At 57.4% G+C, this 6,625-nt stretch overlaps 1 non-coding gene across 1 annotated transcript; it reads left to right on the top strand.

Annotated features, from left to right (window-relative positions):
• Positions 1–141, top strand: LOC112546704 (U4 spliceosomal RNA). Its single transcript, XR_012898194.1, has one exon. It is a non-coding gene; the product is annotated as a U4 spliceosomal RNA (small nuclear RNA).
• Positions 142–6,625: the final 6,484 nt, after the last annotated feature.

Genomic DNA, 6,625 nt, shown 5'->3' with positions numbered 1-6,625 from the left:
ATCTTTGCGCAGTGGCAATATCGTAGCCGATGAGGTTAATCCGAGGTGCGATTATTGCTAATTGAAAACTTTTCCTAATACCCCGCCGTGACGACTTGAAATACAGTCGGTATCGGCAATTTTTGGTGGTCTTTGCAGTGGCTGGTTAACTTTGTTCAATTAAAAAAAATATTGTTTTTTTCTGTTTTTGCACGAGTCTCAGTTTGTTGCGTCACCTGATTTTTTTTTTTGGCTTTTAAGTTTCTTTTATGATTTGTCGTGGTTTAATATAACGCTTTGTACTGAAAGCTCCAAGGCAGCTTTTAATTTCTGCTGTTTTCTAGAAACTCAAGTTTTCTAGTGTGTTATAAACCGTTTCTTGTGACAAATGGCTTGTTGGACGCCTTTCATTTTATACTGGTTTATGTTCTAATTGTTACATCCAGGTCATTGCTAAAGATAATAAAAACCACCAGACTCAGAATAAATCCCTGGGGAACCCCACTAGAGACCTCCTTCCAATCCCTCACCTCCTGCCCTACTGAGATTTTTCCCAAAAGTTGTCAAAATCAGTTTTTTAAAAGCTGCAGTTTGTTTTTGATGTGATTGGAAATTATCTCTAAAAACATGCCCAATTTGACAGCTCTCGCCTTAAAGGTCCCTCATTCGGGAACCGAACCCTGGGACAGAGACTAAGGCCGGGTCTTCTCCACCAACAGAGGCAAATGGCATGAAGCTGTCAACAGAAAACTCCTCTTCTTCCGTAACTCCAGAGACATGCAAGTGGTTTGTTCGGTAAATTTGTCTCTCACCAAAGCGAATGAAACAAAGCACCTTCCTCGAGAGCAATGAGTGAACTCCGGGCGGTTCGGTGATTGGCTCTTTCCCCGCAGGCTCTGTGTTGTGTCCAGAACCTCCACTCTCATTAGAACATAGAACCCCTCTGGCCGCAAGGATCGCAAAGACCCGTTGTGACGGCGCGTTGGGGGTTCCCCGTCTCCTGCACCCCGAAATGGCACAAACAGACTGCACCAGCCAGTGGAATTGAGGGTGGTTTATTGCTCCTCCAGCACAGCGCAGCACAGATGTAATCTGGTTACAGGAACTGGGCTAGGATGCCTCAGGCCCCCTTGAGATGGGGGAGACTGGGCCCCTAAACTCCAGCCCCTTCCCCTAGGCTCTCCTCCATGCCCTCCGACAGCCAGCAACCAACTCACTAACTTCCAGCCCTGCCCCCCAGCCAAGGCAGCATTCCACCTTCCTTTGTTCCTCTCCATGGGGGGTGTCTGGCCACTGGTTTGCATAGTGACTCATCCTGTTTTGCTGGGTCGTGGTACCCACGGCAGCCAGTGGGGGTTCCCCCAGAGCCAGCAGCATAGAAACCAGCCAGGTACCCCCACTACGTCACAGTTCTCCCCCCTCCGAGAGCGAACTGAGCAGGGTCACTCCGCTCGTGACCTGGGGAAGTTCGGGTCCTCTGCGTGGGAACCCGCCCCGGGGCCATGGGTGCTCCCCTTGACTCGGGCCGGCCGTGGCGAGGCCCCACATGAATTGGCTTCCCTCTGTCCACTCGCCGCCCCGCTCCAGGGTGACTGGCCCAGGCCTGTCCTCGGGGGTCACACCCACCCTTCCGCTGGCCTTGATCTCTGGCCGGGGTTTCTCGGGCCGGGGCCATGAGCCCAGCGAGCCTTCTCTGGACAGCCAGGGCGGCTTCCACCCCCGATGCTCCATCCAGGGAGGACTTCCCCTCCCATAACTCTCTCAGCAAGCCCAGAGGGTCTATCTGGGGTAGAGACCCCCAAGCCGCTTTCCTCCTGTCTTGGGCCTTCCCGCCCCTCTGGCAGGAGTCACAGGACCGGCAGTACCGCTGCACGGCTGTAAAGATTCCCGGCCAATAGAAGTGCTGGAGCAGCTTCAGCCGGGTGCTCCGGATCCCCCGGTGGCCCCCAACGGGGACGTCGTGGGCCAAATACAGCAGCTTGAGGCGATACTTTCGGGGGACGACCAGCTGCCGCTCTACCCTCCATGCCCTCGCCTTCCTGGGGGGGAGCCACTCACGGAACAGGAGCCCACGCTCCCGCAGGAATCTCTCCTGGCCACCTCTCCCCCGGGGCTGAGCTGCACGGAGGCCAGCCTGGTCCCTCAGCCTCTGCAAGGAGGGGTCTGCCTGCACCTCAGCCTGGAATTCAGCTGCTGAGGCAGGGATCGGGACCTGTCCCCCACCTCTGCCTAGGTCCGGAGTCCCAGCCTGGCTGGACCCCGTGTCCACTGGGATGGGACCCTGAGGACGCTGCCAGGAGTCCTTCCCTGGACCCACGTTGTCAGCCCCCCGCTGGCTCTGGCTCCGGGTAGTGACTAGAGCCCGCTGGGATTCATGGGGCCACTCCTCTAGGTCGTTCCCCATCAGCACCTCGGTGGGCAAGTGCGGGTGCACCCCCACTTCCTTGAGGCCCTCTTTGGCCCCCCATTTCAGATGCACCCTGGCTACAGGCACCTTAAACGGGGACCCGTCTATGCCCTTCAGGGTCAGCTGCGCGTGGGGTAGTATCCGCTCCGGGGCCACTATGTCGGATCGGGCCAGAGTCACCTCCGCCCCCGTGTCCCAGAAGCCCGTCACCTTCCTCCCATCCACCTCCAGGGGTATGAGGCACTCGCTCCGCAGGGGCCGTCCTGCCCCCACCCGGTACACGGAGAAATCCGCCTCCTGAGAATCAGACCTCCCAGGGGAGGTGCACTGAGCATCCTTCCCCTCTCTCTGAGCTGAGGTTTGCCTGCCAGCCCCTGCCTCTGGGGCAGCCTGCCCTTCCTCCCGCCCCAGCCAGTTAACCCTGGAAAGTCCCCGGTCCTGGGACCTGGTGCACTGAGCCCTCTTGTGGCCTTTTTGCCCACAGCAATGGCAAGTTAGGCTTTGGGCTGTCTCTGTCCAGGCCCTGGCTGGTTCTCTGGGGCGCAGACGACCTGTTCCTTGGTCTCGCCCCGTAGTTGACTCCCTCCGTCGCTCAGCCGAGATCCGGTCTCTGCGCGGTTCCCTTTCTCTCCGGGACTCCCGTTCACACCCGGACCGGCTCTCCGTGAACTCATCCGCCAGTCTCCCGGCCTCCTGGGGGTTCTCTGGTCTCCGGTCCTTGAGCCACAGCCTCAGTTTGGGTGGGCACGCTGCATAGAACTGCTCCATCATGACCAGCTTGAGCAGCTCCTCTGCAGTCTGGGCTCCGACTCCAGACACCCACTTGCGGCCGTATTGCGCCAGGCGGGAGGCCAGATCCACATAGGTCTCCCGTGGCCCTTTCTGTACCCCCCGGAACTTCTTCCTGTACATCTCGGGGGTCAGCCCGAACTTGTGCAGCAGGGCCTCCTTGACTCGGTTGTAATCCCCGGGCTGTAGGTCCTCCAGCTGACTGAGCACTCCGGCCGCCTCCTGGCTCAGTGCGGGGATGAGCTCCTGCAGCCAGTCAGCTGGGGGAACCCGTTGCAGTCCACAGGCCCTCTCAAAGGCACTGAGGAACCCGTCTATGTCACCCATGTCCTTCAATTGGGCCACCACGGGCCTCTCCAAGCATCTGGCAGTCCTGGGACCCTGGGGCCCATCCGCACTTGGCGCAGCCGGTGCCCCGCCGGTTCTCCGCTCTGCCATGGCCAGCTCATGCTGCCGCTGCCTCTCTCGATCTTGGCGATCCCTTTCTCGGTCCTGGCGGTCCCTCTCTCGGTCCTCTACTTCCAATTCCTTGATCCGCAGCTGGATCTCCAGCCGCCGCAGCTCTGCTTGGCTGGCCCCTGCCCTAGATGGGCTGCAGCTTGCAGGCCTCCTGGGGGAAGCTGTCTCATCTCTCCTGTGGGTTCCAGCGCTCCTCCCCCTCTCTGAGCCTGACACACTCTCAGGGGGGGTCTGGCTGCTTCCCATGGGGACAAGATCCTGGCCCTGTGGCTGGTCGTTCTCTTCTAGCTGAGCAATCAGCTGGGCCTTGGTTGCTTTCTGCACAGGCAAGCCCCTCTCTCTGCACAGCCCCACCAGCTCTGCCTTCAAGAGTTGGGCGTAGGCCATCTGCCCGCTGGGCCCCTCGGTGCAGACTCACCAGTCTAGTGCTGCAGCGCCCCACGATTCCCAGGAACCGCTTCGCTCTGTCTCCAGCACGCCTGGCTCCAGGGCTCTTGCTTCTACTGCGCCTTGTCGCTTGCCGCTGGAAGCTCCATCCACGGGGTGCAGTGCATCCCACTCCTGACACCAGTGTGACGGCGCGTTGGGGGTTCCCCGTCTCCTGCACCCCGAAATGGCACAAACAGACTGCACCAGCCAGTGGAATTGAGGGTGGTTTATTGCTCCTCCAGCACAGCGCAGCACAGATGTAATCTGGTTACAGGAACTGGGCTAGGATGCCTCAGGCCCCCTTGAGATGGGGGAGACTGGGCCCCTAAACTCCAGCCCCTTCCCCTAGGCTCTCCTCCATGCCCTCCGACAGCCAGCAACCAACTCACTAACTTCCAGCCCTGCCCCCCAGCCAAGGCAGCATTCCACCTTCCTTTGTTCCTCTCCATGGGGGGTGTCTGGCCACTGGTTTGCATAGTGACTCATCCTGTTTTGCTGGGTCGTGGTACCCACGGCAGCCAGTGGGGGTTCCCCCAGAGCCAGCAGCATAGAAACCAGCCAGGTACCCCCACTACGTCACACCCGTCATAAGAAACAGCACGTTGAACCGCCCTGGTCCGGCAAACTCGGGACCTGCGTGCAGGTGCAGCGGGCAGCTGGGTCAGCTCTGGCCCCCGAGGGAGGGTGCGGGTGGAAGGAGCGGAGCTGGGGGGTTGGCCGTCCCCAAGGGGGCTCCATGCGCCCCCACACGCCAATGCCTGCGGCTCGCCAGGGCAGTTTCAAAGGGTCCCGGAGGATTCGTCACAGCAGCTACTGCGGCAGCGGCAGGACCCCCGGTACATTACATCGTCTGGGGCGCCTGGAGCCCGCCCCTCCCGAGGGTATTTGTGCGCATGCTCAGTGCCTAGTGTCCCTCTTGTGTTTCCAGCCCCAGCCATGTTCTACCCAATGGCGGATCTGGGGCAGCGAGTCACAGGGCCTGGCGCCTGCGCACAGCGGGACTCTTGCTCGCTCTGCGTAATACGGGCAGGGCCGGACTTGAGTTCTGCCCTTAGGCCTCAGGCCGGCCCCTTATCTCAGGGCTTCTCCCGGGGTGCTCTCATCCTCTCACATTCTGTTTCACAGAAGGGGAAACTGAGGCACGGGGAGGCGAAGGGACCTGCCCCCTGTCACCCACCGCGCCAGGGGCAAAGGCGGGAACAAGATCCAGGTTCCCTGATTCCCACCCTAGTGCTCCGACACACTGGCCAGCCTGCTTTGTGTCAGCATCATCATCATCATGTCTAAAAGGGAAGTCAAATCCCCCGGAGCCATTGATTCCCCTATGAGGGGCACGTACAATATATATACATTGCTAATGCTTAGATATATTTGCTATTTGTATAGGAGTAAGACATGACAAAGGTTAGGGCCTGTCACAGGTAATAACTTATAATAAGGAGACGAGGGGAAGTGAAACCAGTCTTCTGTTAAGTAGAGATATGGATAGATTCCACATCCTTTAAACTTGTGACCGGCTCAAGCAGGAAAGGAAAAAGGGAAGTATGGCTCGCCCATTGTTCAGCAAAAGTGAATGACTGTAAGACAGCTGTAACTGCAAAGTCAGCAAGTAGGCATTGTATTTAACCTCATTGGGAAAATTAACCTGACCTATAGGAATGCTAAACGTCAAAAATGAAGTAACCTATCATGTTAAGGCACCTAAACCAGGAAGGATGTGAACCCTATAAAAACCCCTGCATATGAGATGTTGGGGGTCGGCTCTGATCTGAACATTGAGTTCCTTAGCCGTACCTTGGTTGCAACCAATAAACTTGAGTTGGACCCAGCCTGAAAGTGTGACTCTCTTCTTGGGGTAAATCAGACTAGCCTCCAAGGGGACGAAACCTTGCAATTTATGCAACAAATTGGCGACCCAGATGGGACATCCCTTGGACTACTCTGGAGTCGGACGACAAGATTCGCTGTAGGTGACCGTGAAGTGCGCACCGGACTGTTTGAGTCCGTCACGGCACCGAAAGCGTGAGTCGGGACATCCGGAAAGTTAAAGGAGTCTCTATTGAATGAGTCACACGAGGCTGTCAGGTCCGAAGAAAAGAGGAAGGCGCCGGGGCGGAGACAGAGTGAGTATACCGATAATTCCCTGTGTTTTGGGTAGTGTTGGTAATTCGAGAACTGTCCTTCGAGGACAGTAGGAACTTCGAATAAACACGGTGTATCCGGTAGGAAAACACGTATAGGGTAGGCGGGTCGCACCCGAATGGTAAAAGCCTCTGTAAGCCCCAGAAGGAACACCATGAACCCGTGGGTTGCATGGGGAAGTTATGAGGAGTTAGGAAAACTCCAGTGGATTGCTTTTGTTTTTAGTAGGAGTATTCTTGTTCTTTGTTTTAATGATTTGTTGGAAACCTAAATTGTGAAACCACAGGTTTGTGTGTAAGCATGACTGTCGCTGACCAGGTCTGAGACTTAAGCTGACTCCAGCCGCCCCAAGAATCCTGCAAGGGGAAACCCGATGACCAGGATTTCTTGATTGCAAGGGGGGTCAGCCGAACCTCGTGA

Source organism: Pelodiscus sinensis, chromosome 30, assembly GCF_049634645.1.
Source record: "Pelodiscus sinensis isolate JC-2024 chromosome 30, ASM4963464v1, whole genome shotgun sequence".
NCBI classification, from domain to species: Eukaryota; Metazoa; Chordata; order Testudines; family Trionychidae; genus Pelodiscus; species Pelodiscus sinensis.
The sequence above is the reverse complement of the archived record's forward strand: the minus strand, read 5'-3'. Positions and strand labels throughout refer to the sequence as shown.